The 27,726-nt window shown below is 46.8% G+C and overlaps 1 protein-coding gene across 2 annotated transcripts in view; it reads right to left on the bottom strand.

The window, feature by feature from the left end:
- SLC43A1 (solute carrier family 43 member 1) overlaps positions 1–27,726 on the bottom strand; it is a 241,742-nt gene that overhangs the window by 61,392 nt on the left and 152,624 nt on the right. The window lies entirely within an intron of this gene.

The raw sequence follows: 27,726 nt of genomic DNA, 5'->3' as shown, positions 1-27,726 counted from the left end.
CTTGTCCAGTAAACGTGACTGAACTACGTGGCACTGTGACTGACAGAACGTGTTCAGTAAACGTGACTGAACTACATCACACTGTGACTGACAGAACTTGTCCAGTAAACGTGACTGAACTACGTGGCACTGTGACTGACAGAACGTGTTCAGTAAACGTGACTGAACTACGTGGCACTGTGACTGACAGAACTTGTTCAGTAAACGTGACTGAACTACATCACACTGTGACTGACAGAACTTGTCCAGTAAACGTGACTGAACTACGTGGCACTGTGACTGACAGAACTTGTTCAGTAAAAGTGACTGAACTACATCACACTGTGACTGACAGAACTTGTCCAGTAAACGTGACTGAACTACATCACACTGTGACTGACAGAACTTGTCCAGTAAAAGTGACTGAACTACGTCGCGCTGTGACTGACAGAACTTATTCAGTAAACGTGACTGAACTACATGGCACTGTGGCTGACAGAACGCGTTCAGTAAACGTGAGTGAACTACGTGGCACTGTGACTGACAGAACTTATTCAGTAAACATGAGTGAACTACGTGGCACTGTGACTGACAGAACTTGTTCAATAAACGCGACTGAACTACGTGGCACTGCGACTGACAGAAAGTGTTCAGTAAACGTGACTGAACTACGTGGCACTGTGACTGACAGAACTTGTCCAGTAAATGTGAGTGAACTACGTCACGCTGTGACTGACAGAACTTGTCCAGTAAACGTGACTGAACTACGTGGCACTGTGACTGACAGAACTTGTTCAGTAAACGTGACTGAACTACATCACACTGTGACTGACAGAACTTGTCCAGTAAACGTGACTGAACTACGTGGCACTGTGACTGACAGAACTTGTTAAGTAAAAGTGACTGAACTACATCACACTGTGACTGACAGAACTTGTCCAGTAAAAGTGACTGAACTACGTCGCGCTGTGACTGACAGAACTTATTCAGTAAACGTGACTGAACTACGTGGCACTGTGGCTGACAGAACGCGTTCAGTAAACGTGACTGAACTACGTGGCACTGTGGCTGACAGAACGCGTTCAGTAAACGTGAGTGAACTACGTGGCACTGTGACTGACAGAACTTGTTCAGTAAACGTGACTGAACTACGTGGCACTGTGACTGACAGAACGTGTTCAGTAAACGTGACTGAACTACGTGGCACTGTGACTGACAGAACGTGTTCAGTAAACGTGACTGAACTACGTGGCACTGTGACTGACAAAGCTTGTACAGTAAACGTGCCTGAATTACGTGGCACTGTGACTGACAGAACTTATTCAGTAAACGTGACTGAACTACGTGGCACTGTGGCTGACAGAACGCGTTCAGTAAACGTGACTGAACTACGTGGCACTGTGGCTGACAGAACGCGTTCAGTAAACGTGACTGAACTACGTGGCACTGTGACTGACAGAACGTGTTCAGTAAACGTGACTGAACTACGTGGCACTGTGGCTGACAGAACGCGTTCAGTAAACGTGACTGAACTACATCACACTGTGACTGACACAACTTGCTCAGTAAACGTGCCTGAATTACGTGGCACTGTGACTGACAGAACTTATTCAGTAAACGTGAGTGAACTACGTGGCACTGTGACTGACAGAACTTATTCAGTAAACATGAGTGAACTACGTGGCACTGTGACTGACAGAACTTGTTCAGTAAACGCGACTGAACTACGTGGCACTGCGACTGACAGAAAGTGTTCAGTAAACGTGACTGAACTACGTCGCACTGTGACTGACAGAACTTGTCCAGTAAACGTGACTGAACTACGTCGCGCTGTGACTGACAGAACTTATTCAGTAAACGTGACTGAACTACGTGGCACTGTGACTGACAGAATGTGTTCTGTAAACGTGAGTGAACTACGTGGCACTGTGACTGACAGAACTTGTTCAGTAAAAGTGACTGAACTACATCACACTGTGACTGACAGAACTTGTCCAGTAAAAGTGACTGAACTACGTCGCGCTGTGACTGACAGAACTTATTCAGTAAACGTGACTGAACTACGTGGCACTGTGACTGACAGAACGTGTTCAGTAAACGTGAGTGAACTACGTGGCACTGTGACTGACAGAACTTGTTCAGTAAACGTGACTGAACTACGTGGCACTGTGACTGACAGAACTTGTTCAGTAAACGTGACTGAACTACATCACACTGTGACTGACAGAACTTGTCCAGTAAACGTGACTTAACTACGTGGCACTGTGACTGACAGAACGTGTTCAGTAAACGTGACTGAACTACGTGGCACTGTGACTGACAGAACTTGTTCAGTAAACGTGACTGAACTACGTGGCACTGTGACTGACAGAACTTCTTCAGTAAAAGTGACTGAACTACATCACACTGTGACTGACAGAACTTGTCCAGTAAACGTGACTGAACTACATCACACTGTGACTGACAGAACTTGTCCAGTAAAAGTGACTGAACTACGTCGCGCTGTGACTGACAGAACTTATTCAGTAAACGTGACTGAACTACATGGCACTGTGGCTGACAGAACGCGTTCAGTAAACGTGAGTGAACTACATGGCACTGTGACTGACAGAACTTATTCAGTAAACATGAGTGAACTACGTGGCACTGTGACTGACAGAACTTGTTCAATAAACGCGACTGAACTACGTGGCACTGCGACTGACAGAAAGTGTTCAGTAAACGTGACTGAACTACGTGGCACTGTGACTGACAGAACTTGTCCAGTAAATGTGAGTGAACTACGTCACGCTGTGACTGACAGAACTTGTCCAGTAAACGTGACTGAACTACGTGGCACTGTGACGGACAGAACTTGTTCAGTAAACGTGACTGAACTACATCACACTGTGACTGACAGAACTTGTCCAGTAAACGTGACTGAACTACGTGGCACTGTGACTGACAGAACTTGTTAAGTAAAAGTGACTGAACTACATCACACTGTGACTGACAGAACTTGTCCAGTAAAAGTGACTGAACTACGTCGCGCTGTGACTGACAGAACTTATTCAGTAAACGTGACTGAACTACGTGGCACTGTGGCTGACAGAACGCGTTCAGTAAACGTGACTGAACTACGTGGCACTGTGGCTGACAGAACGCGTTCAGTAAACGTGAGTGAACTACGTGGCACTGTGACTGACAGAACGTGTTCAGTAAACGTGACTGAACTACGTGGCACTGTGACTGACAAAGCTTGTACAGTAAACGTGACTGAACTACATCACACTGTGACTGACATAACTTGTTCAGTAAACGTGCCTGAATTACGTGGCACTGTGACTGACAGAACTTATTCAGTAAACGTGAGTGAACTACGTGGCACTGTGACTGACAGAACTTATTCAGTAAACATGAGTGAACTACGTGGCACTGTGACTGACAGAACTTGTTCAGTAAACGCGACTGAACTACGTGGCACTGCGACTGACAGAAAGTGTTCAGTAAACGTGACTGAACTACGTGGCACTGTGACTGACAGAACTTGTCCAGTAAACGTGACTGAACTACGTCGCGCTGTGACTGACAGAACTTATTCAGTAAACGTGACTGAACTACGTGGCACTGTGACTGACAGAATGTGTTCTGTAAACGTGAGTGAACTACGTGGCACTGTGACTGACAGAACTTGTTCAGTAAAAGTGACTGAACTACATCACACTGTGACTGACAGAACTTGTCCAGTAAAAGTGACTGAACTACGTCGCGCTGTGACTGACAGAACTTATTCAGTAAACGTGACTGAACTACGTGGCACTGTGACTGACAGAACGTGTTCAGTAAACGTGAGTGAACTACGTGGCACTGTGACTGACAGAACTTGTTCAGTAAACGTGACTGAACTACGTGGCACTGTGACTGACAGAACTTGTTCAGTAAACGTGACTGAACTACATCACACTGTGACTGACAGAACTTGTCCAGTAAACGTGACTTAACTACGTGGCACTGTGACTGACAGAACGTGTTCAGTAAACGTGACTGAACTACGTGGCACTGTGACTGACAGAACTTGTTCAGTAAACGTGACTGAACTACGTGGCACTGTGACTGACAGAACTTGTCCAGTAAACGTGACTGAACTACGTGGCACTGTGACTGACAGAACGTGTTCAGTAAACGTGACTGAACTACATCACACTGTGACTGACAGAACTTGTCCAGTAAACGTGACTGAACTACGTGGCACTGTGACTGACAGAACGTGTTCAGTAAACGTGACTGAACTACGTGGCACTGTGACTGACAGAACTTGTTCAGTAAACGTGACTGAACTACATCACACTGTGACTGACAGAACTTGTCCAGTAAACGTGACTGAACTACGTGGCACTGTGACTGACAGAACTTGTTCAGTAAAAGTGACTGAACTACATCACACTGTGACTGACAGAACTTGTCCAGTAAACGTGACTGAACTACATCACACTGTGACTGACAGAACTTGTCCAGTAAAAGTGACTGAACTACGTCGCGCTGTGACTGACAGAACTTATTCAGTAAACGTGACTGAACTACGTGGCACTGTGACTGACAGAACTTATTCAGTAAACGTGAGTGAACTACGTGGCACTGTGACTGACAGAACTTGTTCAGTAAACGTGACTGAACTACGTGGCACTGTGACTGACAGAACTTGTCCAGTAAACGTGACTGAACTACGTGGCACTGTGACTGACAGAACGTGTTCAGTAAACGTGACTGAACTACATCACACTGTGACTGACAGAACTTGTCCAGTAAACGTGACTGAACTACGTGGCACTGTGACTGACAGAACGTGTTCAGTAAACGTGACTGAACTACGTGGCACTGTGACTGACAGAACTTGTTCAGTAAACGTGACTGAACTACATCACACTGTGACTGACAGAACTTGTCCAGTAAACGTGACTGAACTACGTGGCACTGTGACTGACAGAACTTGTTCAGTAAAAGTGACTGAACTACATCACACTGTGACTGACAGAACTTGTCCAGTAAACGTGACTGAACTACATCACACTGTGACTGACAGAACTTGTCCAGTAAAAGTGACTGAACTACGTCGCGCTGTGACTGACAGAACTTATTCAGTAAACGTGACTGAACTACATGGCACTGTGGCTGACAGAACGCGTTCAGTAAACGTGAGTGAACTACGTGGCACTGTGACTGACAGAACTTATTCAGTAAACATGAGTGAACTACGTGGCACTGTGACTGACAGAACTTGTTCAATAAACGCGACTGAACTACGTGGCACTGCGACTGACAGAAAGTGTTCAGTAAACGTGACTGAACTACGTGGCACTGTGACTGACAGAACTTGTCCAGTAAATGTGAGTGAACTACGTCACGCTGTGACTGACAGAACTTGTCCAGTAAACGTGACTGAACTACGTGGCACTGTGATTGACAGAACTTGTTCAGTAAACGTGACTGAACTACATCACACTGTGACTGACAGAACTTGTCCAGTAAACGTGACTGAACTACGTGGCACTGTGACTGACAGAACTTGTTAAGTAAAAGTGACTGAACTACATCACACTGTGACTGACAGAACTTGTCCAGTAAAAGTGACTGAACTACGTCGCGCTGTGATGACAGAACTTATTCAGTAAACGTGACTGAACTACGTGGCACTGTGGCTGACAGAACGCGTTCAGTAAACGTGACTGAACTACGTGGCACTGTGGCTGACAGAACGCGTTCAGTAAACGTGAGTGAACTACGTGGCACTGTGACTGACAGAACTTGTTCAGTAAACGTGACTGAACTACGTGGCACTGTGACTGACAGAACGTGTTCAGTAAACGTGACTGAACTACGTGGCACTGTGACTGACAGAACGTGTTCAGTAAACGTGACTGAACTACGTGGCACTGTGACTGACAAAGCTTGTACAGTAAACGTGCCTGAATTACGTGGCACTGTGACTGACAGAACTTATTCAGTAAACGTGACTGAACTACGTGGCACTGTGGCTGACAGAACGCGTTCAGTAAACGTGACTGAACTACGTGGCACTGTGACTGACAGAACGTGTTCAGTAAACGTGACTGAACTACGTGGCACTGTGGCTGACAGAACGCGTTCAGTAAACGTGACTGAACTACATCACACTGTGACTGACACAACTTGCTCAGTAAACGTGCCTGAATTACGTGGCACTGTGACTGACAGAACTTATTCAGTAAACGTGAGTGAACTACGTGGCACTGTGACTGACAGAACTTATTCAGTAAACATGAGTGAACTACGTGGCACTGTGACTGACAGAACTTGTTCAGTAAACGCGACTGAACTACGTGGCACTGCGACTGACAGAAAGTGTTCAGTAAACGTGACTGAACTACGTCGCACTGTGACTGACAGAACTTGTCCAGTAAACGTGACTGAACTACGTCGCGCTGTGACTGACAGAACTTATTCAGTAAACGTGACTGAACTACGTGGCACTGTGACTGACAGAATGTGTTCTGTAAACGTGAGTGAACTACGTGGCACTGTGACTGACAGAACTTGTTCAGTAAAAGTGACTGAACTACATCACACTGTGACTGACAGAACTTGTCCAGTAAAAGTGACTGAACTACGTCGCGCTGTGACTGACAGAACTTATTCAGTAAACGTGACTGAACTACGTGGCACTGTGACTGACAGAACGTGTTCAGTAAACGTGAGTGAACTACGTGGCACTGTGACTGACAGAACTTGTTCAGTAAACGTGACTGAACTACGTGGCACTGTGACTGACAGAACTTGTTCAGTAAACGTGACTGAACTACATCACACTGTGACTGACAGAACTTGTCCAGTAAACGTGACTTAACTACGTGGCACTGTGACTGACAGAACGTGTTCAGTAAACGTGACTGAACTACGTGGCACTGTGACTGACAGAACTTGTTCAGTAAACGTGACTGAACTACATGGCACTGTGACTGACAGAACTTGTTCAGTAAAAGTGACTGAACTACATCACACTGTGACTGACAGAACTTGTCCAGTAAACGTGACTGAACTACATCACACTGTGACTGACAGAACTTGTCCAGTAAAAGTGACTGAACTACGTCGCGCTGTGACTGACAGAACTTATTCAGTAAACGTGACTGAACTACATGGCACTGTGGCTGACAGAACGCGTTCAGTAAACGTGAGTGAACTACATGGCACTGTGACTGACAGAACTTATTCAGTAAACATGAGTGAACTACGTGGCACTGTGACTGACAGAACTTGTTCAATAAACGCGACTGAACTACGTGGCACTGCGACTGACAGAAAGTGTTCAGTAAACGTGACTGAACTACGTGGCACTGTGACTGACAGAACTTGTCCAGTAAATGTGAGTGAACTACGTCACGCTGTGACTGACAGAACTTGTCCAGTAAACGTGACTGAACTACGTGGCACTGTGACTGACAGAACTTGTTCAGTAAACGTGACTGAACTACATCACACTGTGACTGACAGAACTTGTCCAGTAAACGTGACTGAACTACGTGGCACTGTGACTGACAGAACTTGTTAAGTAAAAGTGACTGAACTACATCACACTGTGACTGACAGAACTTGTCCAGTAAAAGTGACTGAACTACGTCGCGCTGTGACTGACAGAACTTATTCAGTAAACGTGACTGAACTACGTGGCACTGTGGCTGACAGAACGCGTTCAGTAAACGTGACTGAACTACGTGGCACTGTGGCTGACAGAACGCGTTCAGTAAACGTGAGTGAACTACGTGGCACTGTGACTGACAGAACTTGTTCAGTAAACGTGACTGAACTACGTGGCACTGTGACTGACAGAACGTGTTCAGTAAACGTGACTGAACTACGTGGCACTGTGACTGACAGAACGTGTTCAGTAAACGTGACTGAACTACGTGGCACTGTGACTGACAAAGCTTGTACAGTAAACGTGACTGAACTACATCACACTGTGACTGACATAACTTGTTCAGTAAACGTGCCTGAATTACGTGGCACTGTGACTGACAGAACTTATTCAGTAAACGTGAGTGAACTACGTGGCACTGTGACTGACAGAACTTATTCAGTAAACATGAGTGAACTACGTGGCACTGTGACTGACAGAACTTGTTCAGTAAACGCGACTGAACTACGTGGCACTGCGACTGACAGAAAGTGTTCAGTAAACGTGACTGAACTACGTGGCACTGTGACTGACAGAACTTGTCCAGTAAACGTGACTGAACTACGTCGCGCTGTGACTGACAGAACTTATTCAGTAAACGTGACTGAACTACGTGGCACTGTGACTGACAGAATGTGTTCTGTAAACGTGAGTGAACTACGTGGCACTGTGACTGACAGAACTTGTTCAGTAAAAGTGACTGAACTACATCACACTGTGACTGACAGAACTTGTCCAGTAAAAGTGACTGAACTACGTCGCGCTGTGACTGACAGAACTTATTCAGTAAACGTGACTGAACTACGTGGCACTGTGACTGACAGAACGTGTTCAGTAAACGTGAGTGAACTACGTGGCACTGTGACTGACAGAACTTGTTCAGTAAACGTGACTGAACTACGTGGCACTGTGACTGACAGAACTTGTTCAGTAAACGTGACTGAACTACATCACACTGTGACTGACAGAACTTGTCCAGTAAACGTGACTTAACTACGTGGCACTGTGACTGACAGAACGTGTTCAGTAAACGTGACTGAACTACGTGGCACTGTGACTGACAGAACTTGTTCAGTAAACGTGACTGAACTACGTGGCACTGTGACTGACAGAACTTGTCCAGTAAACGTGACTGAACTACGTGGCACTGTGACTGACAGAACGTGTTCAGTAAACGTGACTGAACTACATCACACTGTGACTGACAGAACTTGTCCAGTAAACGTGACTGAACTACGTGGCACTGTGACTGACAGAACGTGTTCAGTAAACGTGACTGAACTACGTGGCACTGTGACTGACAGAACTTGTTCAGTAAACGTGACTGAACTACATCACACTGTGACTGACAGAACTTGTCCAGTAAACGTGACTGAACTACGTGGCACTGTGACTGACAGAACTTGTTCAGTAAAAGTGACTGAACTACATCACACTGTGACTGACAGAACTTGTCCAGTAAACGTGACTGAACTACATCACACTGTGACTGACAGAACTTGTCCAGTAAAAGTGACTGAACTACGTCGCGCTGTGACTGACAGAACTTATTCAGTAAACGTGACTGAACTACATGGCACTGTGGCTGACAGAACGCGTTCAGTAAACGTGAGTGAACTACGTGGCACTGTGACTGACAGAACTTATTCAGTAAACATGAGTGAACTACGTGGCACTGTGACTGACAGAACTTGTTCAATAAACGCGACTGAACTACGTGGCACTGCGACTGACAGAAAGTGTTCAGTAAACGTGACTGAACTACGTGGCACTGTGACTGACAGAACTTGTCCAGTAAATGTGAGTGAACTACGTCACGCTGTGACTGACAGAACTTGTCCAGTAAACGTGACTGAACTACGTGGCACTGTGACTGACAGAACTTGTTCAGTAAACGTGACTGAACTACATCACACTGTGACTGACAGAACTTGTCCAGTAAACGTGACTGAACTACGTGGCACTGTGACTGACAGAACTTGTTAAGTAAAAGTGACTGAACTACATCACACTGTGACTGACAGAACTTGTCCAGTAAAAGTGACTGAACTACGTCGCGCTGTGACTGACAGAACTTATTCAGTAAACGTGACTGAACTACGTGGCACTGTGGCTGACAGAACGCGTTCAGTAAACGTGACTGAACTACGTGGCACTGTGGCTGACAGAACGCGTTAAGTAAACGTGAGTGAACTACGTGGCACTGTGACTGACAGAACTTGTTCAGTAAACGTGACTGAACTACGTGGCACTGTGACTGACAGAACGTGTTCAGTAAACGTGACTGAACTACGTGGCACTGTGACTGACAGAACGTGTTCAGTAAACGTGACTGAACTACGTGGCACTGTGACTGACAAAGCTTGTACAGTAAACGTGACTGAACTACATCACACTGTGACTGACACAACTTGCTCAGTAAACGTGCCTGAATTACGTGGCACTGTGACTGACAGAACTTATTCAGTAAACGTGAGTGAACTACGTGGCACTGTGACTGACAGAACTTATTCAGTAAACATGAGTGAACTACGTGGCACTGTGACTGACAGAACTTGTTCAGTAAACGCGACTGAACTACGTGGCACTGCGACTGACAGAAAGTGTTCAGTAAACGTGACTGAACTACGTCGCACTGTGACTGACAGAACTTGTCCAGTAAACGTGACTGAACTACGTCGCGCTGTGACTGACAGAACTTATTCAGTAAACGTGACTGAACTACGTGGCACTGTGACTGACAGAATGTGTTCTGTAAACGTGAGTGAACTACGTGGCACTGTGACTGACAGAACTTGTTCAGTAAAAGTGACTGAACTACATCACACTGTGACTGACAGAACTTGTCCAGTAAAAGTGACTGAACTACGTCGCGCTGTGACTGACAGAACTTATTCAGTAAACGTGACTGAACTACGTGGCACTGTGACTGACAGAACGTGTTCAGTAAACGTGAGTGAACTACGTGGCACTGTGACTGACAGAACTTGTTCAGTAAACGTGACTGAACTACATCACACTGTGACTGACAGAACTTGTCCAGTAAACGTGACTTAACTACGTGGCACTGTGACTGACAGAACGTGTTCAGTAAACGTGACTGAACTACGTGGCACTGTGACTGACAGAACTTGTTCAGTAAACGTGACTGAACTACGTGGCACTGTGACTGACAGAACTTGTTCAGTAAAAGTGACTGAACTACATCACACTGTGACTGACAGAACTTGTCCAGTAAACGTGACTGAACTACATCACACTGTGACTGACAGAACTTGTCCAGTAAAAGTGACTGAACTACGTCGCGCTGTGACTGACAGAACTTATTCAGTAAACGTGACTGAACTACATGGCACTGTGGCTGACAGAACGCGTTCAGTAAACGTGAGTGAACTACATGGCACTGTGACTGACAGAACTTATTCAGTAAACATGAGTGAACTACGTGGCACTGTGACTGACAGAACTTGTTCAATAAACGCGACTGAACTACGTGGCACTGCGACTGACAGAAAGTGTTCAGTAAACGTGACTGAACTACGTGGCACTGTGACTGACAGAACTTGTCCAGTAAATGTGAGTGAACTACGTCACGCTGTGACTGACAGAACTTGTCCAGTAAACGTGACTGAACTACGTGGCACTGTGACTGACAGAACTTGTTCAGTAAACGTGACTGAACTACATCACACTGTGACTGACAGAACTTGTCCAGTAAACGTGACTGAACTACGTGGCACTGTGACTGACAGAACTTGTTAAGTAAAAGTGACTGAACTACATCACACTGTGACTGACAGAACTTGTCCAGTAAAAGTGACTGAACTACGTCGCGCTGTGACTGACAGAACTTATTCAGTAAACGTGACTGAACTACGTGGCACTGTGGCTGACAGAACGCGTTCAGTAAACGTGAGTGAACTACGTGGCACTGTGACTGACAGAACTTGTTCAGTAAACGTGACTGAACTACGTGGCACTGTGACTGACAGAACGTGTTCAGTAAACGTGACTGAACTACGTGGCACTGTGACTGACAGAACGTGTTCAGTAAACGTGACTGAACTACGTGGCACTGTGACTGACAAAGCTTGTACAGTAAACGTGACTGAACTACATCACACTGTGACTGACATAACTTGTTCAGTAAACGTGCCTGAATTACGTGGCACTGTGACTGACAGAACTTATTCAGTAAACGTGAGTGAACTACGTGGCACTGTGACTGACAGAACTTATTCAGTAAACATGAGTGAACTACGTGGCACTGTGACTGACAGAACTTGTTCAGTAAACGCGACTGAACTACGTGGCACTGCGACTGACAGAAAGTGTTCAGTAAACGTGACTGAACTACGTGGCACTGTGACTGACAGAACTTGTCCAGTAAACGTGACTGAACTACGTCGCGCTGTGACTGACAGAACTTATTCAGTAAACGTGACTGAACTACGTGGCACTGTGACTGACAGAATGTGTTCTGTAAACGTGAGTGAACTACGTGGCACTGTGACTGACAGAACTTGTTCAGTAAAAGTGACTGAACTACATCACACTGTGACTGACAGAACTTGTCCAGTAAAAGTGACTGAACTACGTCGCGCTGTGACTGACAGAACTTATTCAGTAAACGTGACTGAACTACGTGGCACTGTGACTGACAGAACGTGTTCAGTAAACGTGAGTGAACTACGTGGCACTGTGACTGACAGAACTTGTTCAGTAAACGTGACTGAACTACGTGGCACTGTGACTGACAGAACTTGTTCAGTAAACGTGACTGAACTACATCACACTGTGACTGACAGAACTTGTCCAGTAAACGTGACTTAACTACGTGGCACTGTGACTGACAGAACGTGTTCAGTAAACGTGACTGAACTACGTGGCACTGTGACTGACAGAACTTGTTCAGTAAACGGGACTGAACTACGTGGCACTGTGACTGACAGAGCTTGTACAGTAAACATGACTGAACTACATCATACTGTGACTGACATAACTTGTTCAGTAAACGTGCCTGAATTACGTGGCACTGTGACTGACAGAGCTTGTACAGTAAACGTGACTGAACTACATCACACTGTGACTGACATAACTTGTTCAGTAAACGTGCCTGAATTACGTGGCACTGTGACTGACAGAACTTATTCAGTAAACGTGAGTGAACTACGTGGCACTGTGACTGACAGAACTTATTCAGTAAACATGAGTGAACTACGTGGCACTGTGACTGACAGAACTTGTTCAGTAAACGCGACTGAACTACGTGGCACTGCGACTGACAGAAAGTGTTCAGTAAACGTGACTGAACTACGTGGCACTGTGACTGACAGAACTTGTCCAGTAAACGTGAGTGAACTACGTCACGCTGTGACTGACAGAACTTGTCCAGTAAACGTGACTGAACTACATCACACTGTGACTGACAGAACTTGTCCAGTAAACGTGACTGAACTACGTCGCGCTGTGACTGACAGAACTTATTCAGTAAACGTGACTGAACTACGTGGCACTGTGACTGACAGAACGTGTTCTGTAAACGTGAGTGAACTACGTGGCACTGTGACTGACAGAACTTGTCCAGTAAACGTGACTGAACTACGTGGCACTGTGACTGACAGAACTTGTCCAGTAAACGTGACTGAACTACGTGGCACTGTGACTGACAGAACGTGTTCAGTAAACGTGACTGAACTACATCACACTGTGACTGACAGAACTTGTCCAGTAAACGTGACTGAACTACGTGGCACTGTGACTGACAGAACGTGTTCAGTAAACGTGACTGAACTACGTGGCACTGTGACTGACAGAACTTGTCCAGTAAACGTGACTGAACTACATCACACTGTGACTGACAGAACTTGTTCAGTAAACGTGACTGAACTACATCACACTGTGACTGACAGAACTTGTTCAGTAAACGTGACTGAACTACATCACACTGTGACTGACAGAACTTGTTCAGTAAACGTGAGTGAACTACGTGGTACTGTGACTGACAGAACTTATTCAGTAAACGTGAGTGAACTACGTCGCGCTGTGACTGACAGAACTTGTCCAGTAAACGTGACTGAACTACATCACACTGTGACTGACAGAACTTGTTCAGTAAACGTGACTGAACTACGTGGCACTGTGACTGACAGAACTTGTCCAGTAAACGTGACTGAACTACGTCGCGCTGTGACTGACAGAACTTATTCAGTAAACGTGAGTGAACTACGTGGCACTGTGACTGACAGAACTTGTTCAGTAAACGTGACTGAACTACATAGCACTGTGACTGACAGAACTTGTCCAGTAAACGTGACTGAACTACGTGGCACTGTGACTGACAGAACGTGTTCAGTAAACGTGACTGAACTACATCACACTGTGACTGACAGAACTTGTCCAGTAAACGTGACTGAACTACGTGGCACTGTGACTGACAGAACTTGTTCAGTAAAAGTGACTGAACTACATCACACTGTGACTGACAGAACTTGTCCAGTAAACGTGACTGTACTACATCATACTGTGACTGACAGAACTTGTCCAGTAAAAGTGACTGAACTACATCACACTGTGACTGACATAACTTGTTCAGTAAACGTGCCTGAATTACGTGGCACTGTGACTGACAGAACTTATTCAGTAAACGTGACTGAGCTACGTGGCACTGTGACTGACAGAACTTGTTCAGTAAACGTGACTGAACTACGCGGCACTGTGACTGACAGAACTTATTCAGTAAACATGAGTGAACTACGTGGCACTGTGACTGACAGAACTTGTTCAGTAAACGTGACTGAACTACATCACACTGTGGCTGACAGAACTTGTTCAGTAAACGTGACTGAACTACGTGGTACTGTGACTGACAGAACTTATTCAGTAAACGTGAGTGAACTACGTGGCACTGTGACTGACAGAACTTGTTCAGTAAACGTGACTGAACTACGTGGCACTGCGACTGACAGAACGTGTTCAGTAAACGTGACTGAACTACGTGGCACTGCGACTGACAGAACTTGTCCAGTAAACGTGACTGAACTACGTCGCGCTGTGACTGACAGAACTTGTCCAGTAAACGTGACTGAACTACGTCGCGCTGTGACTGACAGAACTTATTCAGTAAACGTGACTGAACTACGTGGCACTGTGACTGACAGAACGTGTTCAGTAAACGTGACTGAACTACGTGGCACTGTGACTGACAGAACTTGTTCAGTAAACGTGACTGAACTACATCACACTGTGACTGACAGAACGTGTTCAGTAAACGTGACTGAACTACGTGGCACTGTGACTGACAGAACTTGTTCAGTAAACATGACTGAACTACGTGGCACTGTGACTGACAGAACTTGTTCAGTAAACGTGAGTGAACTACGTCGCGCTGTGACTGGGTGGTTAAATTCCGCGCCAATATCTCTGATTGGTCGCGGCCGGCCGGGCACGACCAATCTGCGAAGCAGGGTTTAAAGGGGTTGTCCACTACTTTAAATTAACCCCCCAATGTATCCCCCCAGGGCCCCTAATGAATTTTGTAAATACCTCATGTTGCCAATACTGCCTGTGCGCGGCGCTATCGCTAATCGCGCACAGGCAGCACGTGACCCCCGGCTGCAGCCGGCTCTTGCTTCCGCTTACGTCATGACTATTTGCGGCTGCAGCCAAGGGTCTCCTGTTCCGCGTTCCACGGTGAGTGACAGGTTGTGGGCGGGATTATCCCCCATCGCGTCACACACGGCCCATTCATTGAGAGAGCGCTCGGTGGATGCCGGGTGTGACGCGATGGGGGATAACCCCGGCCACAACCCGTCACTCACCGTGGAACGCGGAACAGGAGACCCCTGGCTGCAGCCGCAAATAGTCCTGAAGTAAGCGGAAGCAAGAGCCGGCTGCAGCCGGGGGTCACGTGCTGCCTGTGCGCGGTCAGCAATAGCGCCGTGCACAGGCAGTATGGGCAACATGAGGTATTTACGAAATTCATTAGGGGCCCTGGGGGGAAACATTGGGGGGTTAATTTAAAGTAGCCGCGCCAATATCGCTGACTGGTCGCGGCCAGCCGGGTGCGACCAATCAACGAAGCGTGGTTCAAATCCCGCGTCAATTCACGGCCGGACTGCGCCTGTCGCTGATTGGTTGCGGCCGGCCAGGCGCGACCAATCAGCGAAGCGTGGTTCAAATCCTGCGCCAATTAGCGGCCAGACTGCGCCAGTCGCTGATTGGTCGCGGGCGGCTGGCACGACCAATCAGCGACGCGGGATTTCCGTTACAGACAAACAGACAGAATTAGACGATTATATATATAGATATTCTAATACAGATTTATCAATTCCCCTCTTTATCATCTTGTCTCGCTAAATCCTATTTCCATAGATCCGCAAGATAACCCTACCTCACAAAATATAAGGCTAATCCTACGTATATCATGGGATGCCAGTCCTGCTTCGCATCCATTCAGATTAATCTTGTTGAGCAGACCTTCTGACCCTTCCTACCATTAAGTTATCAAATCTATGGAAATAGATTTTCTCCTAAAATTGAGCAATAGTTGGCCTTGACCGGATGGGAGATTTTTGGTTGCTTTTAAAAAAAAAATAATAATAATAATAAAATTAAAAATTCTGTTCCTGCCAAGGACAAACTGTTTATGGTGATCTGTGAGACCTATTCTAGGGGTTACAATGCCGCCACAAGTTTATTCCATCATATCAAAAGTCATGGTCTCTGCCAAATCATTGTTTCTACCAATATTCATGCCAAACATTTGTGTAATATTGTGAAAGACTTTGTATAACCAGAGACCCCTATAAAAAGATGGGCTCATGACATAATAAACGAGACTGTCTTGAAGCACAAAGGTTATGTATGGTTGTCCTGAGGAAGGAGTCGGTGTACTCTGAAACGCGTAGACAATAAACCTACATTTTTATCCATACCAATGGTTTGTCGTGACTCCAGAGAGCGCAGAAACTACTTCCTTTCCCAGCATCTATCTCCAAGGAATATGCAAAGTTAAAGACCTGGCACGATTGGGAGTAACCATGTTAGTTAGAGCCCAATGAGTCCACCACTGGATATTTGCCAGTGACAAACCCCCTGGCTCGCAGATATTTGGCATGCTACATTTAGTCCAGATTTAGTTGCAGCCAGAGTCTTTCACTCCTGCCCAAATGGTCAAGCATGTGGTGATGGACAGCTTCATCCACTTCCCAGGCTGGTGCAGACTTGCCCCTCGGAACGCGGATGACCTGGTTGGGAGAGGTACCAGGTTGTCGATAAATCCCTCTGGAAACCGGACATTGTCACTTCCCCGCACTGGAATACCCAAATGGGAAAGGGTTCACCACGGAGGAGGTCTAGAACCACAAACAGGGGGCGTCATAATCCCGCTGAAGGTCTGCTAAAGGTTGTTGCTAACGACGTGGTCTGTTGGCAATGTCACAATCCTGGACACGTAGCTGGTGTAGCACTGACCCTGATCAGTGCTACATATACCCACCAGATGATCCCTGACAAATTTGTGCTCATTGGCAGTATACACAGAGATGCCAAGGACTACCCTATGACCAGAGTAAGTATGGGAACAGGCTGCGGTAGAAAATCTCATGAGGTCGGAGTAGTCTAAGACTTGTTACATCCAGCCTTATTGGGGCAGGATTTTTCCTTATTTTGGGACTTATGGCAAAAGGGCATCGTACCGAGTGTCTCGAGGAAAACCCAGATCCCTAGCGAAGAAACCCAGTCGAAAGCAAAGGTGGATAAATTCACTCTATGTGTCCTTGTTGGAGAGGAGGACAAGACGGTGACCGAGAAGGCCAACCTCCCTTAGTTGGGAGTGTCGGAAGAGAACTTTTGGACGGCTCAACTCAGGGACTTTACCTTAAAGGAGGCATTTCACAATGTTTCCGTCAGTAACCCGGTTGCTCAAGAGCCCAGGGAAAACACCAAGTGACTAAACTGAGGGGAGAAGAAATAGTGGAGCAACTGTTGGTTCCAGGGCCCTATCAGAGGAGAGTTTTAGACATGGCCCACTCGCATATTCTAGGGGGGACATCTGGGGGTGGAGAAAACTCAGGAAAGGATGTGGAGGTTCAATTGGCCCGGATGCTACCGGGAGATCCTAAATTATTGTAGGTCCTGCCACACGTGCCAAATAACTGCTCCCGCTTCTCATTTTCGAAGTCCCCTAGACCCGCTACCGGTTCTTGAGGTCCCATTTGAGAGAACTGCCATGGAACTAGTTAATCCAAGTCTGCAAGGGGGCATCAATACATTCTGGTGGTCATGGACTATGCGACCAGTTACCCAGAGGTAGTACCACTAAGAAACTGTTCAGCTAAGAGCATAGCCCAAAGGCTTTCCATATTTTTTCTAGGACAGGCCTGCCTAAAGAGATCTTGACAGATCAAGGAACACCCTTCATGAGCAAGATGATGAAGGTGCTGTGTGAGGTCCTCCAGATTGCCCGGATGCGAACCTCAGTCTACCATCCGCAGACGGATGGCTTAGTAGAGCGCTTCAATAAGACCTTAAAGGCCATGCTCAAGAAGGTAATTGAGGATGGTTGAGACTGGGACTATCTATATCCGTTTCTGCTTTTCTCCATCAGAGAAGTTCCTCAAGCCTCCACTGGCTTCTCTCCGTTCGAGCTTCTGTATGGTCGACATCTGCGAGGGCTCCTATATCGCCAAGGAGACCTGGGAAGCCAAGGTCACACCCCACCAGAACATCAAAGAGACCGTCGCCCAGATGCAGAAGAATATGGCGAAGGTGATGCCTCCAAGCACAAGAGGCTCAGGCAGGGGTCTATAACCGATCAGCGAGGCAGAGGCAGTTCCAGGCTGGGGACCGCATGCTGGTGCTTATCCTGGCAGTGGAGAGCAAGTTCCTGGCCAAGTGGCAAGGCCCATAAGAGGAAAGATTGGGCGAAGTTAATTACAAGGTCCACCAGCCAGGATGAAGGAAGCCTCACAAAATATACCACATGAACGCTCAAGCCGTGGCGAGATCGAGAATCACTGGAAGCTCTTTGCCTGGGACCCTGTTTCAAAGCCAAAGTGGAAGATGTCACGATTGCAGAGAATCTATCGGCGGCCCAGAAGCAACGGTGTCAAGAACTGCTGCAGAGGAACCGTAACCTGTTCTTGGAATTACCGGGTTATAGGCAGTTAGTGGAACATGACATTCTGACAGAGCCGCATATACAGTAGTGTTCAAAATAATAGCAGTGTATTCAAAAACATGAGTTAAGCACAAAATCTTTATACTAGTTTTTATTTCCATGCATTGGGAACATTGCACACTGTTTTCTAATTAGAAACATGAAGAGAAATGTATATAATTTTTAACTACTGTAGTAAAGCGACTTGCTCGGCTCTCACAGAGGCAGACACAGGACACACGGTTTGCGTTAACTTCCTGCTGGTTTATTGTATTGCATAAAGTCCAGCAGCATTCCATAAAAAAAAACAGACCCTCTCTGGGTTAATGGGAAAACAAAAGATAAAGTACAACAGAGTCCATCAGCGAGTGAGGCTTTGCCCGCTCTGAGTAGCACAGTCAAGTCCCACCAAACACCAGTCCTTCAGTGTTGCTCTCTGTCTCTGCCAAACACAGCCTGGAGTCATTCACCCTGAGGGGAGGTAGGGTGAATGACTTCCCACCCGATCTCTTTGTCATTCACACAAAACCACACCCTTCACAATGGTGATTATGCCCCCAACATATAACATGCTGGGGAAAAGTTGTAGGTTCAGTTCACACAAGCTAGCAGCCGGAGTGACACATACCTCCCCTCACATATAACACCAGTGACTCTGTCACATATTCCCCCCTCAGTCCAAAGGTTTGGGCACCTTCAGACATTAGACAGGGAATTCTAGAAATAGCATCAGTGTTCCCGTGTAACTTCCCGGGCCTATGCTCCATTTGAAAATTAAAATCCTGGAGACCTAAGAACCATCTAGTTACCCGTGCATTTTTACCCCTCTTTTCCCTCAACCAACTCAAAGGGGCATGGTCTGACACCAGTTTAAACTTCTGGCCTAGTAGTTAGTATCTCAGTGTATCTATGGCCCTTTTATGGCTAAACACTCTTTTTCTTCTATTGCGTAGTTCTTATCGCAGGACGAGAGCATCCGACTCAGATAGAGAATGGGATGTTCTTCCCCTTTTATCTCTTGAGAGAGTACAGCTCCCAGGGCAACTTCAGATGCTTCTGTCTGGACTACAAATTCCTTCTTAAAGTCTGGTGCAACCAGGACCGTCTGATTACACAGTGCTAGCTTCAATTGTTGGAACGCCGTCTCTGTTTTCTCTGTCATTTCACCATCGTTGATCTGGTGCCCTTTAGGAGATCCATAAGCGGCACGGCCATCATGGCAAAATTTTGGATAAACCACTGGTAATATCCCACAATCCCCAGGAATGCTCTCACTTGGTTCTTGGAGAGTGGTTGTGGCCAGTTCTGGATTGCCTCCACTTTACTTACTTGTGGCTTTATTTCGCCCCTCCCGATGACATAGGCCAAGTACTTGGTCTCCTCCTTTCCAACAGCACATTTTCTTGGATTTATAGTAAACCCCTCCTACCTCAGAGCATCCAGAATGTCCTATTCCTTAGGTAGATGACTAGCCCAGTCTGGGCTAAAAATCACAATGTTGTGAAGGTAGGCTGTCGCATACTTCTTATGTGGGGCTAGGATCCGATCCATAGCCCTCTGGAAGGTAGCTGGGGCCGCCTGCAGTCCGAACGGCATCCGAGTGTATTGGAATCATCCACCAGATGTCGAAAAAGCCATCTTCTCCTTAGCCGTCTGGGACATGGGGATCTGCCAGTAGCCCTTCGTCAGGTCGAGGGTGGTAATGTACCTCGCCGGTCCAAGCCTCTCAATGAGTTTGTCGACGCGGGGCATCAGGTAAGCATCACACTTGGCCACCTCATTCAGCTGGTGGTAGTCATTACAAAACCTCCACTCCCCGTTGGGTTTTGGCACAAGGACGATGGGACTCGACCATCCACTCTTCGACTCCTCTATCACACCGAGGTTTAACATCCTTTTCAGCTCAGTTGAGATCACCTCTCGGCGTGCTTAAGGATTCCTGTAGGGCTTCAGGTTCACTCTTATATGCGACTCAGTTAGCATGTCATACTCTACCAGCTAAGTACGCTCCGGCAACTCTGAGCACAGGTCCTGATTCCGCTGTAGCAGTTCTCGACACTCTTGCTTCTGGGCTGGCGATAGAGTCTCTGCTATCGTGACCTCTTCTACCTAGCCTTTGGGAGCAGCTCCCCGGCAAGGAGCTTCCACAGGTTGCCGGTCTCGTCACGGCTTGAGCAGGTTCACATGGTACACTTGGTGGGACTTTCTCCTAGCAGACTGGTGGATTTTATAATAAACTTTGGTGACTTTCTCCACCACCTAGTATGGGCCTTGCCATTTGGCCAGGAAATTGCTCTCGACTGTAAGGATTAGCACCAGAACACGGTCCCCAGGCTGAAACTGCCTCAGCCTCGCCGATCGGTTATAGACCCTTGCCTGGGCCTCCTGCGCCTGGAGGAAATGCGCCTTCACGATAGGCATCACTTTTGCCATTCTTCCCTGCATCTGGACGACATGTTCAATGATGCTCCGGTGAGGCGTAACCTCGGCTTCCCAGGTTTCCTTAGCGATATCCAGGAGCCCTCGCGGATGTTGTCCATACACTGGCTCAAAGGGGAAAAGCAAGTCCCATTCACGTCCATCCTTCTCTACGACTTTCTTGAGCATCGCTTTTAGGGTTTTATTAAAGCGCTCTACTAGGCCATCTGTCTGCGGATGGTAAACAAAGGTTCGCAGCTGGGTAATCTTAAGAAACTTACACAGCTCCTTCATTACCTTGCTCATGAACGGAGTCCCTTGAACAGTTAGTATTTCTTTTCAGCAGACAGGTCCTGGCAAATATATGGACAAATTCCCTGGCTATGCACTTACTCGATGAGTTCCTTAGCGGTACCGCTTCTGGATACCGGGTCGCATAGTCCATGAGCACCAGAATGTCTTGGTGGCTTCAGGCTGATTTGACTAAGGGCCCCACTATGTCCATAGCAATTCTCTCAAAGCAAAGGGAACCTCTATCACCTGTAGTGGGATTAGTGGGCTACGGAAGTGGGAAGAGGGAGCGGTTATCTGGCAGGTGGAGCAGGACCTACAATAGTTTAGAATTTCTCGGTAACACTCTGGCTAATAAAACCTTCTCAATATCCTCTCTTGAGTTTTCTCGACCCCTAGGTGTCCCCTCAGAAAATGTCAACGGGCCATATCTAATACCCTCCGTTGGTATGGTCCCGGCACTAACAGCTGTTCCACCACCCCTTACTTTGGCCACCCAATATAACAACGCCCCCTGAACTGCAAAGTGGAGGAACCTAGTGTAGGCCCCCCAGCTCTTGAGCAACCCCATTACATACAGTAACCTGGTTAAACGCCCCCTTTAAGGTCAGGTCCCGAACTTGAGCAGTCCCAAAGTTCTCTACGGACACATCTAACTCAAGAAGGTCGGCCTCCTCGGTCACCATCTCGCCCTCATCACCGGCAAGGACTTTGATGAGGGTTCTTCCCTATGGATCTGGCTTTTTTCCACACTACTGGTTCCCTTTCCCCACAAGTCCCAAAACAAAGAAAAATCATGGCATGGTATGACGGGATGTATCAGGTCCTTAACCACCCCGACCTCGTGGGACTGGGCACCACAGTCTGTTCCCACTGTCACTGTGGCCATGGGGTGGTCTTTGGCGTCCCCATGGATGCACCGAATGCCCACAGTTTTGGTAGGGACCAACTGGTGGGGAAGGGTAGCTCTGATTAAGGTAAGAGACTCCCAGAGACTAACAGTCCAAGCAACTTTACTCCATTAATGGACATGGCACACGCCTGCGGCCCCTCGCCGGGTTGACAGTCCACACTGCAGGCTGGATAAGCATAATAGGAACACCATCTGCCTAGGTTGCAGTCCATTGGCTCAGCGGACATATGACACCGGGCGGCTTCGTGTCCCGGATTGTGACACTGCCAACAGACTACCTCCTTAATAATCATCCTTGCAGCACCTTCAGTGGAAGTGGCTCTAAACCCCTTCCGTGGTGAGTCCACCCACTTTTGGGTATCCCAGTCCGGGGAAGTGACTATATCAGATTTCCTGAGGGATTTCTCAACCAACTGGTACCTCTCTATTAGGCCGACAAGTTCGTCCTCATTCTGGGGATCGCCCTGGGCAACCCAAATCTGTGACAACTTGGGAAGGGAGTGCATGAATCTATCAATCACCACCCGCTCGACCATCTGGGCAGGAGTCGAATACTCCGGCTGCAACCACTTCTGGACGAGATGCAGTAGGTCAAACATCTGCAAACGAGGGGGTTTGTCGCCAGCATATGCCCAGTGGTGGACTCGTTGGGCTCTTACTGCCATATTCACTCCCAGGCATGCCAATATCTCTGGCTTTAGTTTGGCATATTCTTTGGCATCCTTCAGTGCTAAGTTATAATATGCCTTTAGGGGTTCACCTCACAAATACGGAAACTCTGCCCACTGTTCTAGTGGATTTCTCTTCCGATCAGCCACCCTCTCAAAGACTGTCAGAAAGGCTTCTACATCATCCCCACGGGTCATCTTCTACATGGTTCTTACCACCTTCCTGACGTGTGAGTCATCAGTCAGCCCTAGGGGTGGGGCGGTTGCTCTGCCCTAGATGGCATCCGCCAGAAGCTGTATCTGCTGCTGCTGCTCCTGCTGGTGCTGCTGCTGCGCTTTCTGCTGCAACTGGATCTGTTGGAGCAACAGTTTGGTTGTTTCCTGTTGAGCTTGCTGCTGCTGCAGGATCTGCTGCTGCTGTAGCTCCCCGTATTGCTGTAGCTGCTCCCCGTGCTGCTGCTGCATGCTCTGCTGGGTTTGCAAGTGTTGTTGGTGCTGCGCTTGTTGGCTTTGAAGCAGGTGTTTGAGGAGCTCCTCCTTGCTGCTGGACATTTCTGGCTGGCTGACGGCCTTCACCCAGGACATCCACCGTTGTCTATGGCAGGTACATGTGTTCCTGGAATGTTACCAGCACTCTCGCACCAACTGTGGTAAACTGACTTCCTCGGCTCTCACAGAGGCAGACACAGGACACACGGTTCGCGTTAACTTCCTGCTGGTTGGTATTGTATGGCATAACGCCCAGCAGCTTCCACAAAAATAAACAGGCCCTCTCCGGGTTAACGGGAAAGCAAAAGATAAGGTGTAGCAGAGTCCATTAGCGAGCAAGGCTTTGCCCACTCTGAGTAGCACAGTGAAGTCCGATCAAGCACCAGTCCTTAGGTGTTGCTCTCTGGTTTCATCAAACACAGCTTGGAGACTTCACTTGCCAGAACACACACTACAGAGAAAAAAGAATAGTGACTGAGCATTTAAGTTTGCTCAGCCACACCCTGAGGGGAGGTAGGGTGAATGATTTCCCTCCCGATCTCTTTGTTATTCACACAAAACCACACCCTTCACAATGGTGATTACTCCCCCAACATATAACATGCTGGAGAAAAGTTGTGGGTTCAGTTCACACAAGCTAGCAGCCGGAGAGACACATACGTCCCCTCACATATAACACCAGTGACTCTGTCACACTACTTTACAGAAAATAACAAAAATGAACATAGGGCTGTTCAAAAAAATAGCAGTGCCTGCATTTGTCTTTACAAACTCACAATATGTACTCTTCCTTTAAGGATTTAGCATTCCTGTGAATCACTAACCTAATATTTTGTTGTATACCCACAGTGTTTTACAACTGCTTCACATCTATAGGGTGGTCCAAAAGTAGGTGGACAGAAAGTGTAATAAGGTTATGAAGGGGGAGATTTATCAAACATGGTGTAAAGTGAAACTGGCTCAGTTGCCCTTAGCAACCAATCAGATTCCACTTTTCATTCCTCACAGACTCTTTGGAAAATGAAAGATGGAATCTGATTGGTTGCTAAGGGCAACTGAGCCAGTTTCACAGATCTAGTTTTCACAGATAGATCTCCCCCAAATCTGTTTTCTTTTCAGATAATTCAGATAACACATAATGGCAAATAATTTAAATACAGATCAAAGAAAATGGATTTTAACAGAGTATAGGAAATCTGAAAATGCAGAAACCGTTAGAGCAAATTGGGTTGAAACATTTGGTACTCAAGCCCCAAAGAGACAAACCATTTACCGCATTCGTGACAAATTCAATGCCACTGGCTCAATCCTTAATGCTCCAAAAACTGGTCGACCCAAAACAGTCTGTACAGAAGATAATAAACAACTTGTTGCTGAAACATTTGTTCAGAGTCCAAAAAAGTCTACTAGAAGAGCCTCTTTGGAATTGGGAATTTCACGAGCTTCTATCATGCGTATCCTGAAATCTATTGGGTGGAAAGCTTATCGTCCACGTCTAATTCATGGTTTATTGGAGGATGATCCAGACAGATGGCTGCAATTTAGTGTTTGATAAATCTCCCCCTTCATAACCTTATTACACTTTCTGTCCACCTACTTTTGGACCACCCTGTATGTTGCATAGAGTCAATCAACTTCTGGCACCTGTAAACTGTTATTCCAGTACAGGATGCTTATGTTGCAGATACTGCCTGTGAGCAGCGCAATTCTAGGCCGCTCACAGGCATCACGCTAGCGTCACGACAAGTGAGGCGTGACTCAGCTCTGGGGTCCCCGCGGTGGCTGCTGGGTTGTGGGCGGGGTCACACCCAGCATCCACTGCGCGCTTTCCCAATGAATGGGGAGAGGCAGAGCGCACGGTGTATGCCGGGTGTGACGCGAGGGGTAACCCCGCCCTCAGCCTGACATCCACCGTGGGACGTAGAAGGCAGAGACCCCAGGCTGCTGCCAGCACTTGTCGTGACGTTAGTGGATGTCAGAGCTGGCTGCAGCCGGGGGTCACGTGATGCCTGTGAGTGGCCAGTGATAGCGCCACTCACAGGCAGTATCTGAAACGTAAGCTAATTACAAAAATCCTTAGGGGCCCAGGAGGGATACATTGGGGGGTAATCTAAAGTATGGACAACCCCTTTAATACATGCAAACTGGTCCATGATACCTGGTATGCGGTAAATAGATCTGGTACCATAGTAAGGGAATCATGCCCATATCATGATGCTAGCACGACCATGCTTCACTGTCTTCGTTTGGGGGTCGTCTGACAAACTGTCTGCGTCCCTTGGGCCCAAAAAGAACAATTTTACTTTCATCAGTCCATAAAAAGGTTTTTCCATTTTTCTTTAGGCCAATTGATGTGTTCTTTTGCAAACTGTAATCGCTTCAGTACATGTCTTTTTTTTTTAACAGTGGGACTTTGCGGGGACTTCTTGCAAAGAGATTAGCTTCACACAGGCATCTTCTAACTGTCACAGTACTCGCAGGTAACTTGAGACTGTCTTTGATCATCATGGAGCTGAACATTAGCTGAGCTTTTGTCATTCTGACTATTCTTCAATCCATTCGAATGGTAGTCTTCCGTTTTCTTCCACATCGCTCTGGTTTTGCTTTCCATTTTAAAGCATTGGAGATCATTTTAGCTGAACAGCCTATCATTGCCTGCACTTCTTTATAAGATTTACTCTCTCCAATCAATTTTTTTATCAAATTGCGCTGCTCTAGTAAACAATGTCTTGAACAACCCATATTTCTCAGACTTTCGAGGAGAAATGCATGTACAACATGTGCTGGCTTCACCCTTTAATAAGGGCCACCTGATTCATACCTGTTTCTTCACAGAATGATTGACATGACTAATTGAACTCCACACTGCTATTATTTTGAACAAACTCCCTTTCAATTAATTATTGAAATACACAGAGTCAAAAACATGCAGATCATGAATGCTGAGTCTGTTGGTTTTCTTAGAATCTACTGCACCAACTGGTAAATTTTTTGACATATTGTAATATAATTTATATTAAAAACAGTGATTAATCTGGTTAGTAATATTGGACTGCTATTTTTAACACTACTGTAAGTGTGAACCTTAAGACATATAGAATTCCCGAAGCATGCCACCAGGTAATCTCAACCAAGGTGAAGAGAATGCTAGACCTCGGCATGATAGAGGAATCAAAGAGCGGATGGTCGAGTCCCATCGTCCTTGTGCCGAAGCCCAACGGTGAGTGGCAGTTTTGTAACGACTACCGCAGGCTGAATGACGTATGCAATTGTGACACGTATCCAATGCGACATGTCAGTAAACTCATTGAAAGGCTTGGTCCCGCAAGGTACATTACCACCCTCGACCTGACGAAGGGTTACTGGCAGATCCCTATGTCCCAGAGTGCCAAGGAGAAGACGCCGTTCTCGACACCTGAATGGTGTTTTTAGTATACCAGAATGCCTTTTGGGCTGAGGGGGCCCCAGCCACCTTCCAGAGGGCCTCGGATTGCATCCTAGCTCTGCATAAGAAGTATACCACAGCCTACCTCAATGACATTGTGATTTTAAGCCCAGACTGGGGTAGTCATCTACAAAAGGTACAGGCGATTCTGGATGCTCTGAGAAAGGTGGGATTTACCATAAATCCAAAAAAAATGTACCCTGGGGAAGAAAGAGGCCAAGTACTTAGGCTACATCGTCGGGAGAGGTAAAATCAAGCCACAAGTAAACAAGGTCCAGGCAATCCAGCAGTGGCTGCAACCGTTGTCCAAGAAGCAGGTGAGGGCATTTTTTAGAATGGTAGGATATTACTGGCGGTTTATCCCAAATTTCACCGTGATTGCTGCACCACTGACGGATCTCTTTAAAGGCACCAAGACTACGATGGCCAAGTGGACTGCAGAAACAGAGATGGCCTTCCAAGAGCTGAAGCTGGCCCTATGTAAGCAACCGGTACTAGTCGCACCAGACTTCAGTAAATAATTTGTGGTCCAGATGGATACTTCACAAGTCGGTTTGAGAGCCGTACTGTCTCAAGAGATAAAAGGCGGAGAACATCCCATTCTGTATCTGAGACAGAAACTCTCTTCCGCCGAGAAAAACTATGCCATTGTCGAGAAAGAGTGCTTAGCCA

The sequence above is a fragment of the Phyllobates terribilis genome, unplaced genomic scaffold, assembly GCF_046119375.1.
Source record: "Phyllobates terribilis strain yellow unplaced genomic scaffold, ASM4611937v1 Scaffold_5__5_contigs__length_657084704, whole genome shotgun sequence".
Lineage (NCBI taxonomy): Eukaryota > Metazoa > Chordata > Amphibia > Anura > Dendrobatidae > Phyllobates > Phyllobates terribilis.
Note: the sequence above shows the minus strand (reverse complement) of the source record. Positions and strands in the feature narration are given on the sequence as shown.